This window comes from Lineus longissimus, chromosome 3, assembly GCF_910592395.1.
Source record: "Lineus longissimus chromosome 3, tnLinLong1.2, whole genome shotgun sequence".
NCBI lineage: Eukaryota > Metazoa > Nemertea > Pilidiophora > Heteronemertea > Lineidae > Lineus > Lineus longissimus.
Genome location: NC_088310.1, coordinates 17,927,653 through 17,941,184, shown reverse-complemented (window position 1 = coordinate 17,941,184; position 13,532 = coordinate 17,927,653). Strand labels below are relative to the sequence as shown.

The 13,532-nt window shown below is 41.2% G+C and overlaps 1 protein-coding gene across 1 annotated transcript in view; it reads right to left on the bottom strand.

Annotated features, from left to right (window-relative positions):
* LOC135484071 (splicing factor 3B subunit 2-like) overlaps window positions 1-13,532 on the bottom strand; it is a 53,933-nt gene that overhangs the window by 18,695 nt on the left and 21,706 nt on the right. The window lies entirely within an intron of this gene.

The following is a 13,532-nucleotide window of genomic DNA, read 5'->3' as shown; positions in this document are numbered from 1 at the left end:
GCAAAACGACTGCCAGCCATCTCAATTACCCGGTACAGCAGTAGGGCCTACTTATGGGCGGTTATTACCGCAAATAAAGACAAACCAAAGCAAAGACACTTGTGTAGCATATCAAGGACACGTAGATTGATACTCCTGTGTGTGCCACATCAAAGACATCTGGACCATACACCACGTCAAAGATAACGATGCGAAGTCAACAGGCGGCGCCACTGTAGATTGCTGGCGGCCGTATGCCTGTTGACGTTGTATTGTTGTTATTCGCCACCTCTCTCCCCATTATTCCAACAACTTGTTGAAGGAGGTTGACACAGTTTTCTAACTTAGCTCTATCCATGGTTATGATATACTAGTATGATTGATGATGTTGAAAAGAAAGGGGATCTCAAAATACGACAGTCTACTACGAATAGATGCAATAGTGACATAACAACACGTGCATTTTCCCGCTAGTCGCTATATCAACAAAAATGTCGAAATCGTTTTTATTTTTCCCAAGACGGTGGCGCCGCCTGTTGACTTCGCATCGTTATCTTTGACGTGGTGTATGGTCCAGATGTCTTTGATGTGGCACACATAGGAGTATCAATCTACTCGTCCTTGATATGCTACACAAGTGTCTTTGCTTTGGTTTGTCTTTATTTGCGGTAATAACCGCCCATACCTACTACCATTACTATCCACGTGTTCCGGCAGACGACGGTCGGCCAATAACAATCACCCGTAGCCTTGGCAACGAGGTCAAGGGAGTGGACAAAAGCGCACCTGTACGATCGGCTAGCGGCAGAGCGGGGCGATTGTTTTTAATTATGTCAAAAGAGTGCTTGCAGGTGTGCCGCAGGTGGATGATAATAGCTGTCGGCGTAAAATCAGCAGTCTCTTTTATTGATATACAGGGTACAACGGGATCAAACGAGAAGAAGGCCTCTACAAATTTTTAATAAAGTAAACATTGTACATGTATAGAAGCGTCAATCATCATCATGTCATCATGAAGAAGCACATGGCTTGCGCAGTTGGTTACTGCGCATCCGCGGGCTGCGGGATGCGCGGTGGCTACTGCGCATCTACATTTGGCGCCGCTATCTGGTTACAAAATACCATGTGCTTTGACGATGTCGGGGTCCGGGAGCAAGGCCAAGGGGGATCAAAAACTTTTTTTCGAACCAGTAAATTTTTTATTCGTACAACTTCACTTTTTTATCGTATAAACTGTCTTCAATCAACTCCCTACGTCCATCCGCAAGGCGGATTCAGTGGTATCTTTCAAGGCCGTTCTAAAAACTCACTTATACAGGCATGCTTTTTTCAACAGCGCCTGAGAGTCGAGGAAATTGTTTCCTCGAATCAGGCGCTATATAAATATTTTAATTGATTGATTGATTGATTCAGGTGGTTATTTTATGTTGAGTGCCCGTACAAACACAACTTTTTGGGCCGAATTAACGAAGGGTGTTTAAGAGTTAGACGCGTGTAAATTCTACATAATCAGTTTCAGGGCCTAATGCGGTTTTCATGAAGAAACCCTGCAAGGCCCTGACTCTGTCTATTCAGACATTAAACGCTGTTTTAAGCTAAACACCCTTTGTAAATTCGGCCCTTTATCTTTCCGTATAATATAGTGTACCCGACCGTACAGCGGTGCACAAACATCAGAAAACGCACAAAATACGGTTGAAACTTACAAGTAAACAGCCCTGCGCATGTAACGGTTTGAATACTAGTATTTACGTGGATACCCCGCCATGCGTCCCTCCCGCCGACCGACGCGACGCCGCAAATTGCCGTGAAGCAAAATGTTTTGCCTACGATACTAACGCTGCAATGTCGTTTTATATCATCAGAATTAGGCCTGAAATTGCACCTCAGAGCATCTAGGTTTCAAAAAAGGCACAGGAAAAAAGATACAGGAAAAAAAGGTACTGAAATAAAAGGTACAGGAAATAAAAGTACAGGAAATAAAAGTACAGGAAATAAAGGTACCGGAAAAAAAGGTACCGGAAAAAAAGGTACCGGAAAAAAAGGTACCGGAAAATGAAATGGCCAGGGGCCATTGTGCTCACCGTAAGTATTTTTAGTAGACAGTTACAGAAAGTGCTACAGTATGACAATGGTGAATATATTTTTAACTTTGACCTCAGTGACCCTGAAAGGTAGGTCAAATAACAAACCAGGGTGATATGTGATGTAGACACATCCACCTGACCATAACAATTTCATCACTCGTTACACTACAGCAATCGGCAAAAAACGATTTCCAAGATGGCCGCCTTATTAAATCTATGGCACCAAATAAATCAAAAAATGAAGAAAATGTAAGATAGAACTCAGAAAAGAAAAAAGGAAAAGATGAAAAATAAAAATATTTTTGGCTGTCCTTGACCGGGGTTTGAACTCACGACCTTTGGATTGCCACAATACGAGGAAAAACCCACAAAACATGCAATTTCGGCCATATTTGAATTCCGATCTGGCTGAAACTTGGCATACAAATAGTGGCTTCTTAGATGCATCATTACACAAAATTAAAACTCTCTACATTGAACAACCACAAAACGTACCAAGAACGGTAAAGTTTTCAACTTTGACCTCTGTGAACTTGAAAGGTGGGTCAAATCAAAAACCCGTAAGATATGTGATGTATCCTTGCTAGGAGCACCTACCATGAAACTTTTATCAACAAGAGGCCCAAGGGCCTGGCGCTCAGCTGGATATGACCTAATAACATAGGACTGAGGGTATAAAGTAGTAAATATCGGCTTTATACTACTGTTTAAAGGTCAAGAGAACACGTTATACCACTAACATTTCCAATGCAGAGCTGCCAGCTGGATGAAATATGATTGAACTAATCAGCCATGGTATGTAAATATTACAGGAGGCAACGGAAGATATCCCTAGTTCAGTATAGCTTTACAGAAAAAATGGGAGTAACATTATTGTGTTGCTTAAAACGTCTACTTTTTACTCATGTAAGAATCGTAGTACTAATAATAACTTCAACTTATTTTCCAGTTATGATAACACAACACGCATCTTCATGATCATGATCTTTCTCAAACTAACTGAATGACCTATTAGTAATCGCCTTGGACGCACAACCTAACCACATATCAATCCGCCCCGACGATCGACACATCCATTCGATTCGATAACCGGGTAACCCTCGATAAAGTTTGATAAATAAACTAGAACTGAGATTTCACAGGAGCACCTGTGAATTCATGACTCCAGGGTTGTTTTGAGGGCGATATTGTAAGAGTTCGTCTTGAGTACGTGAAGGTCCGTGTGAGGCACCTGGGGAGAGAAGACTAGTTGAACGATGGGATCATGGAGGTATAAATAATTATTTATACCTCCATGATGGGATCTGACATGGACACTACTATTGATCTCATTATATGAATACCATTTAATTACAAAAAAGTGAAAACAGATCATATCATATTCCTTGGGATAAATTAAAATAGGAGTGCGGGAACAAGGTTTTTTAGCAGGAGGAAAGCGAGAACATTTTGTGCCGTCGTATTCCGATTTGGCTAGTTAGTGGTGAAATCTGCTTTTAATTTTGCAAATTAACATATTCGTTTTTCGAGTTCTAACGTTGTCTGAATTAAAGATGCTTTCCCAATGCTTGACTGGTCTGGCAATTAAAGAGACATTGCCAGGAAAACGTGACGTCATTTTGGCCATTCTTCTTACCGCACGCCCTCTCTCTCCGTAAAAGTTCCTGACATGGTGTGAAGTGGGAGGGCGCACAATGGGAACCACACTGCCGCGATGTTAATAGTTTCTATTTATAGAATTCAGCGGCAGAGATTTTAGGCACGGAAAAAGTGGATTAACTCGGCTAATCTCAATGGATTTTACCCAGGAATGTTTTCAAGGCGAGAGAAATATCTGATTTAAGTACTGCGCTTATTAGATTTCATGTTCAGGCCGAAGATTGGCCTAAAACGTGGACGAAAAGAGTGCATTATCGAGTGTTGGAGAGGTCACGTGATTGGACGAGAAACCTGAACAAAGTTTTCGTGCTTTTAGCTGTCAACATCAATGGCTATAATATACTCCTACGGAATAGTAGAACTAATAGAACTAATTTCCGAAGTTTCCAATAGTTTGAACACAAATCAAAACATCGCCCATCAGCTGGACTCAGATCTGCATAAATTACGATAAATAATGATGTCGTCGCTTCAATTTCGCAAAGAAAGTTGACTCCATTCGAAGGTTGTTTTGACCAAATTCTGTTGAACTCATCGTTATGAGGGCATTTGAACACATTCTCGTTGATCTTTTCTATAAACGTGTGAAGTTTCGTACCAAAATACGTTTCCGTAAAGGCTTAAAAAAGAAAATTTGTCACTTACAAAATCATCGCTCCGGTAGAAATAAAAAGGTCACCGCCATTTTCTTGATGATAGTACTCCAGGTAACCGGCGGGAAATTTAAAGCGGGGTCATCCGGGGTCAAACAACAGTTTTGCTCACTACCGCCAACTGGTGATATAAATCCACACTAATCTATTTTATATCAAAACTTCTGTATCATGAAGACCTTTTCAACTTTATTTCGAGCTTTTATCTGCTGGAATAGAGCGTCAAAAAATTGTTTTTTCATTTACGCATTTTGCCCCCTGGGGAGCTGAATTTGAGTCGAATCGCCCAAATTTTTTTCCGTAAGCAACATTTTCTGCGGTGTTTATAAGCAAGACTAGATTTGAAGTGCCTCGGTTGTATGATTACAAAATGCCCAACTTTGCCTACAGATGGATGGATGGATGGAAGGATGGCAGGATGGGTGGAAGGACGGACACCAATCGAATAGCTATTTGACTAGCTCCGCTGACTTTGTCAGCTGAGCTAAAAACAAATCAGTAATAAGCGAGAAATCACACTTTTTGAGTTTTGAGTTTGGGCCCCCTGGTGGCCAAGTCAATAATCAGACCGAACCAAAATTCAGTGTAAAAGGTCAACTGACCTAGGGGGTCATTTGTTCAAAGTTTCAAGTTCATTTCTGTTGCGGTTGAGAAACGTGCCATAGTTACACTCAAACGGCAAATTTACGCCATTTGACCTCTACGACCTTAAAAAGTAGGTCAAATCCGAAAAATCGTGCAACATCTGAGGTAACCTTGCTAGGGGTCCCTGCCATAAAAATTTCATCAAAAACAATTTGCTAATAAACAAACTATTGCACTTCTTACTTTTTCTGTTTTGGCCCCCTGGTGGCAAAGTCAAGAATCAGATCAGGCTGAAATTCAGCACCAGAGGTTATCTGATATAGGGGGTTATATGTACCAAGTTTCAAGCTCATAGCTTTGGTGGTTGAGAAACGTGCCATAGTTACACTCAAACGGCCAATTCACGCCATTTGACCTCTGCGACCTTGAAAAGTAGATCAAATTAAAAACCCGTAAGATATATGATGTATCCTTGCTATGAGTACCTACCACAAAAGTTTTATCGAAAACAAGTCACTAATAAGCGAGATATCACACTTTTTAGATATCCACATTTGGCCCCCTGGTGGCCAAGTAGAGAATCAGATCGGACAGAAATTTAGTGTCATGGGTCATCTGACCTAGGGGGTCATGTGTACAAAGTTTTAAGTTCATAGGGCTAGCGGTTAAAAAACGTGCCACTGTTTTTGAACTAGGATACGACGGACGACGACGACGACGACGACGACGACGGACGACGACGGACACTGCGGTGTTGTATAGACTCCCCTACGGTGAGCCAAAAAGGTACACAAAATGGCATAAATAGGTAAATGAAACGGCCAGGGGCCATTGTGCTCACCGTATAGATATTTGGTGCTTTGTAATTCATCCAGATTAAGAAACATTGTACATGTATAGTATATAGGTCAAACCAAAGTCGGTATGACATGTGATGTATCGTTGCTTGGAGTAAGTACCATAAGAATATCATCAAAAACAAGTCAATAATAAACGAGATATTGCACTTTTTACCTATTTTAGTTTTGGCCTCCTGGTGGCCGAGTTGAGTACCAGATCAGATCGAAATTCGGTGTCCGAGGCTACATGACGTAGGGAGTCATGTGTATCAAATTTCAAGTTCAAAGCTTTAGTGGTTAAGAAACGTGCCATAGTTACAATCAAACGACAAATTTACGCCATTTGACCTCTGTGACCTTGAAAAGCAGGTCAGATCAAAAACTCATATGATATGTGATGTATCCTTGCTAGGAGAACCTACCATAAAAATGTTATTGAAAACGAATCACTAAAAATAAGCAAGATATTGCACTTCTTACTTTTTCCATTATGGCCCCCTGGTGGCCGAATAAAGAATCAGATCGAGCCAAAATTTGGCATCAGAGGTTATCTGATGTAGGGGGTTATATGCACCAAGTTTCAAGTTCATAGCTTTACTGGTTAAGAAACGTGCCATAGTTTACACTCTAACGGCCAATTTACGCCATATGACCTCTGTGACCTTGAAAAGTAGGTCAAATTGAAAACCCGTAAGATATGTGATGTATTCTTCCTAAGGGTACCTACCATAAAAATTTTATCGAAAACAAGTCACTTATAAGCGAGATATCACACTTTTTAGATTTCCACTTTTGGCCCCCTGGTGGCAAAGTTGAGAATCAGATCAAACTGAAATTCAGCACCAGAGGCTATGTGATATAGGGGGTTATATGTACCAAGTTTCAAGTTCATAGCTTTAGTGGTTAAGAAACGTGCCATAGTTTACACTCTAACGGCCAATTTACGCCATATGACCTCTGTGACCTTGAAAAGTAGGTCAAATTGAAAACCCGTAAGATATGTGATGTATTCTTCCTAAGGGTACCTACCATAAAAATTTTATCGAAAACAAGTCACTTATAAGCGAGATATCACACTTTTTAGATATCCACATTTGGCCCCCTGGTGGCAAAGTTGAGAATCAGATCAAACTGAAATTCAGCACCAGAGGCTATGTGATATAGGGGGTTATATGTACCAAGTTTCAAGTTCATAGCTTTAGTGGTTAAGAAACGTGCCATAGTTTACACTCTAACGGCCAATTTACGCCATATGACCTCTGTGACCTTGAAAAGTAGGTCAAATTAAAAACCCGTATGATATAAGATGTATATTTGCTATGAGTACCTACAACAAAAGTTTCATCGAAAACAAGTCACTAATAAGCGAGATATCACACTTTTTAGATATCCACATTTGGCCCCCTGGTGGCCAAGTAGAGAATCAGATCGGAGAGAAATTTAGTGTCACGGGTCATCTGACCTAGGGGGTCATGTGTACAAAGTTTTAAGTTCATAGGCCTAGCGGTTAAGAAACGTGCCACTGTTTTTGAACTAGGATACGACGGACGACGACGACGACGACGACGACGACGACGACGACGGACGACGACGGACGACGGACACTGCGGTATTGTATAGACTTCCCTACGGTGAGCCAAAAAGGTACACACTTTTTTAAAAGAATATTATTCTCTTCAACTGGTTCAGAGTCGGCCTATGTCTTAATCTTTTCTTCCCCATTTTTCTTCTTCTGTGACCAAGGTGGTGCCTTAAAATAGTTTAATACATTGCGGACAATTTTGTAATGGAATGAATTTGAGGAAAATTCATGGAAGAAGTTGCCCAACAGACGTTTTTTTTGGTAATAACTACATTCATGTTCTTTTAAATTTTAAAATTATCGAGTCGTATTCTTATTAGGGGCGGATCCAGGATCTTGGGAAGGGGGGGGGGGGGCACCTAGCATCCTACCTGGCATTTCACATTAAGATTTTCACCAATTTCCCTAAATAGCTTGTGTTTGGTCTTGAATCTGAATCTTGAATTTGTCTGTTTTAATTGGCCAGGCACATTGTTACTTTATCATTTAGCATTTATCAGTGAACCCTTTTGCAGAGGGAATTGTCCTAGAATCTTTACAATCATCATGATCTTGATAGCCGTGTTTTCACTATTGAAAACCATAGCGGTATACTGGTAATTTGATATACCTATTTCTAAGGCCTATGCAATGCCTACGCAACAAATAAAGTTAGAGTTGTGAATAGAAAGAAAAAGAATTCAAATGATATTTTTTAAAAATTATGTACCTTTTTAGCTCACCTCTCAGGAGAGGTGAGCTTATCCCATACCGTGGCGTCCGTCGTCGTCGTCGTCCGTCGTCCGTTAGCAGGGCACGTTTCGTAACTGTTAGAGCTGTTGAGTTGAAACTTGGTACACATGTACCCTTATATAATGGGACCTTAGAGACGAACTTTTGGTCCGGTCTGATTCATGGTTTGGCCACCAGGGGGCCAAATGTCAAAAGTGAAAATATGCAATATCTCCCTTAATAGTAGTCGGGAAATTTTGTAAAAAATATGGTATGTACTTCTAGCAAAGGTGCATCATATATCCTCCGGGTTTTTGATTTGACCTCCTTTTCAAGGTCACAGAGGTCAAATGGTGTAAATTGGCCGTTAGGATGTAACGATGGCACGTTTCTAAACTGCAATGACTATTGATACCAAATTTGGTAAACATTTACCCCTTAGTCAGGTGATCTCAGGGACCGAAGTTTGGTCCAATATGATTCACCACTTGACCACCAGGGGGCAAAATCCAAAAACCTTAAAAATGTGATTATTCCTTAACTTCTTGCCCGATTGCCACCAATTTGATATCATGGGTACATCTAACCACCATACAGTATATGTCACACAGGTTTTTAATTTGACCTTCTTGTCAAGGTCACAGAGGTCAAATGGCGTAAATTCGCCGTCAGGCCGTAACTATGGTACGTTTCTTAACTGCAATGACTATTGATCACAAATTAAGTACACATGTACCCCTTGGTCAGGTGATCTCAAGTACCGAAGTTTGGTGCGATCTGATTTGCCGTTTGGCCTCCAGGAAGGGGGCCAAATCCTAAATTCTTCAAAATGCCACTATTCCTAGTAATGACTTGCCCGATTGGCACCAATTTTATATCATAGGTACATCTAATTCTAACAACCATTCAATGTGTCACCCGGGTCTTCTTTGATCTGACCTACTTTTCAAGGTGACAGAGGTCGAATGTACTGTAAATTGGCCATTTTGGGGAAATTGTAATTGCTTGGACCTACATCAAACCTAACACTACATGACACAATACCATGCTCTTTATCCATCTTTCCTCCACATGAGGTGAGCACAATGGCCCTGGCCATTTCATTTACCTATTTATGCCATTTTGTGTACCTTTTTTTCCGGTACCTTTTTTTCTGGTACCTTTATTTCCGGTACTTTTATTTCCTGTACCTTTATTTCCGTACCTTTTTTCCTGTACCTTTATAACCTAGATTCGTTATATTTGAGCCACCGTACGGGTTCAGCTAATGCAATTTTGGGCTACTATTTCAGGCGGTTTTGAACTCAGACCGTAGACACTTAATCCTTACCTTCTTCCCCAATAATCGATAAAGCCTTAGTTGTGATTGAACAAAGCTACTATTAAAAATATGTTACTACAGATATAAAGCACATGCAAAACTTCTCTCGAGAATTTACCATCATGGTCTGCGGGTGGAAGGGTAAGAGTTAGACCTCAGAGTCTGAAGTCCGGAGTTTCAATATTTTTAAATATTTCTTTTCACAAGAGTGCCTCTGTGACATCCTTTGCCCATGAACTTGCTGTTAGAGAAGTCACTGGCTGTCTATCGTTTGAAGTGCACCTGACTGTTAGATGGCCAGGTGTTGTTGCTTTCTAACTTGGTTGCTACAGGTGTAGGCATGCATGTCAGCTTTCACACGCTTTCTTTTAATACAGGCCCTAAACTTTAAACTTTACAGGTGGTTTGCAAGTACACTCACAATCATTCTGGAACCCCCCCCCCCCCCCGAATGGGACACTCAGCTGCCTTTAAAAGCAAGCCATCTGTCCACAGCATCAAAGTCATGGGTGTTTAACAAGGCACTGAAGTATAAATACATCTTAGACCAATGGAGAGGCAGGGATGATTAACACGTATGAGGGAGCGTATAAAAAGAGAAGAGCCACCACGCGATCTATCATTACCATCACGGTTCATGCAATGACAGACAACTCTCAATGTCAAAAGATCCGATGCATTTCAAGAACTTGTGAAAGAAAACACGGCAAGGCAATCAGATTCATCTCATTTGATGAAGGAGTTTAACTGAGATTGAGACAAAATCACTTTTATCACATTTGATAAAAGCATTGACAAAGACACAGCGAGACCAATAGCTGCCTCATTCGGTAACAGGAAACTCCCGACAACGAATTCGCAATGGATAATATTACAATTCCTCCAAGAAACGACACAATCGATGCTGAATGTCGACACGAGGCATCGCTCGATCATCACACAGCATATGCCGCGGTTGCCTTGACCGTGACGTCACTTATCATCATCAGCAACATCGCCAACATTGGAGTGCTGATCACAGCAAAGCGACTGCACCAGAACCAACGGTGCTTCATGGCCTTCATTGCCGCAGCAGACATAGGTCTCGGCATCACGCTTTTAGTTTCGAGTATCCCTCACGCGATTTATGGATCATCACCACAGGATGAACAGACGACAAACATTTATGGTTTCCTGACGCAGGTTTGCCTAGCAGTGTCTCTCATCTCAGTGTCTGTGATGAGCTTGGATCGTTACCTCAGCATCACTTGGCCATTCCGCTACCACAACATGATGACAAGTGCACGATGCATCTCAGTGAACTTTTTCTGTTGGACGATAAGTACTGTCACATTCATCGCACCGTTATGTGGTTTTGGACGATTTCATTTCAACCTTAAGACATATGTGAGCCATTTTGACTACGCATATAATATCCAAAGCCTTCTTTATGGCTTCTCTGTGCTTATTTTACCATGCGCAGTACTCATCTTGTATAGCTCTTTTAAACTTTACAAACTATCCAATCGTCATGTGCAGGATATTTCAACCATAACTCAACAACTCCAACAACAGCCAAATCGAAGACCAAGCATTCTCAACATCAGGCCTATTCATAAATCTTTTAAAACAACTTTCATAACATTATCGGTTTTTTTGGCAGCATGGTTGCCATTTTTTACACTTCAAATTGTCACAGCATTTTTACCACAAGTTTACAAATGCACAATACCAAAAGGTTTAGATTTCAGTTTCATGTGGTTAGGGCTGTGCAGTCAATTCCTGAGGCCAGGTGTCTACTTTTTCACATGCAAAGCATACAGAAAGTGTGTGAAGGGAGCGTCCAATAGATTTTCGAGGAAGTTCAACTGTGAATCTTCTCACTCGGACCCTTTACCACAGTCAGCATTGATTGGCAACAATTTACGTGAACGTCCAAGTTCGGACAGTGGTATCAGCTGCACCTCACTGACTTGTTCTGATCTCTTCGAAGAGCAATTACGCACCGTCAAGGTCAAGGCAACGCCAACCGTGGAAACAATAGAAGAAGAACCATCACAGACAGACCAGATAGATCAAATAGATCAGATAGATATTTGAAGAAGTGTTTGAGCGAATCTCGCCACTCAGCAATTACTTAATAACAAAATCAAGGCAAAGGCGCAAATAAATGAAGAGTCATCACCACGTGGCTGAACTTACGACCACCCGACTATTGTCAGGTCAGGCAATGCGCCGCGCCGCTCCTGCACCAGTTTGTCAAGGCAAGATCTCAGGACACAAGAACTACACATTTTACATCCAGTCACATGAGTTTATTACATGGCTTTTAAAGACATCCAAACTTAACTATTTTTTTCTCATTTAGTCTTTTGGATGTGTGAACCAAAACCAGTATGGTAGACATCAGAAGGACATACCATAGCTTTTAGCATTGCCATCTATAGGCGAACGCGTCAAACAACATCACGCGGCGATCTGGTGAATGAAGATAGTGGATTATTGGCAAGTTACTTCCTTTAGCTGAGAAACGACTTGCTAGAGTGAGTTGAAATTTGAAGTTGAAAGCAATGTTAATAGATGGCAACACAAGAGGTTGCAGATGTGGAATGTGCAGAGCATTAGAAGACGCATACCAGGGGTCCTTCAACAAAATATACTTTATAGATTTTTTTCAAGTAGTGTAGAATGGGGTAGCCCCTGCATGGTTTTATGCATGGGGATATCGATCAATATCATAGGCAGGGGCTACAATCAAACCGGGGCTACAATTACCCCATTCTACCTTACTTGTAGATGAGCAGAATAACCATTACCAGAATAAATTATTCCTCAGAAAAATTATCGTGTTACAGGTTGTGAGTTTACTTCTGGTTTCAGACCTTTGATGACTATCGTCCACCCTCTCGATCTAGTGGTACTACTGTCCCTCTTTGGAGACGCCGTGTCCCGCACTGATTGATCAGCTCATTTGAGCGCTACCTCGCGGTTTCAGCAAATACCAGTGTTTAAGTGAGATGTCGGATGATATCAACCTCTGCAGTAGTTGATATCTAACTTCAGGGTGTATCAATAAGGAGCCCAGCCTAGCGGTTAAACACTGCTGGCTACCAAGTACCATGCGAAAAGGCCCCGGTTCGAACATTTGGAGAACCGAGGAATGTATTTCTGGATGAATCGGCAGGATATATAACCCCACCAAGTGAGAAACTTGAACATGGAGACAATTTACCTAGTGCAGGGACATTCTATTTCTAAGTGCACTGTGTCATGGTAACAAAGCAACACCCTCACCCAGAGTAGCCCACTGTGAAAAGCTGTTTGGCACTAACAGTGAGAACAGAGATATGATGCAAAAACCATCATTTAAGCTCGACATTTCTCAAAAACAGTTAGCTTCATCTTCAATATTCAAAGAACAATTGTTACATTAAAAAATCCGAGCTATTCTGATTTAGAGCCATTTTGGCCTCCAGTAATAAAACTTGTGAGATTTCGTAAGGCAAGTGGAAGAATTTTCCAGAAGCTATGACTTCCAGTCTGTAGTTATGTCCCCACCCTTGCTATGAATATTAGTTTTCAATCAGTGTATCATATAGGTGCTGTGTAGCTGGAGCTGACCGGGTGGCCGATTGATAACACATACCACATGGTAGAAAAGGTCAGCAGATTGAACTCAACTGTTAAATGGGTTAATAGTTTAAGGGCAGGCCTCTCAATTGCACTCTGGCTACACCCTCAAGGGTGTGCCCAAATTACAGTACTTTTAAAATATGCCCAAGTTAAGGTGAAAATGAGAAATGAAATGGCCAGGGCCATTGTGCTCACCTCATGTGGAGGAAAGATGGATAAAGAGCATGGTATTGTGTCATGTAGTGTTAGGTTTGATGTAGGTCCAAGCAATTACAATTTCCCCAAAATGGCCAATTTACAGTACATTCGACCTCTGTGACCTTGAAAAGTAGGTCAAATCAAAGAAGACCCGGGTGACACATTGAATGGTTGTTAGAATTAGATGTACCTATGATATAAAATTGGTGCCGATCGGGCAAGTCATTGCTAGGAATAATGGCATTTTGAAGAATTTAGGATTTGGCCCCCTCCCTGGAGGCCAAACGGCAAATCAGATTGCACTAA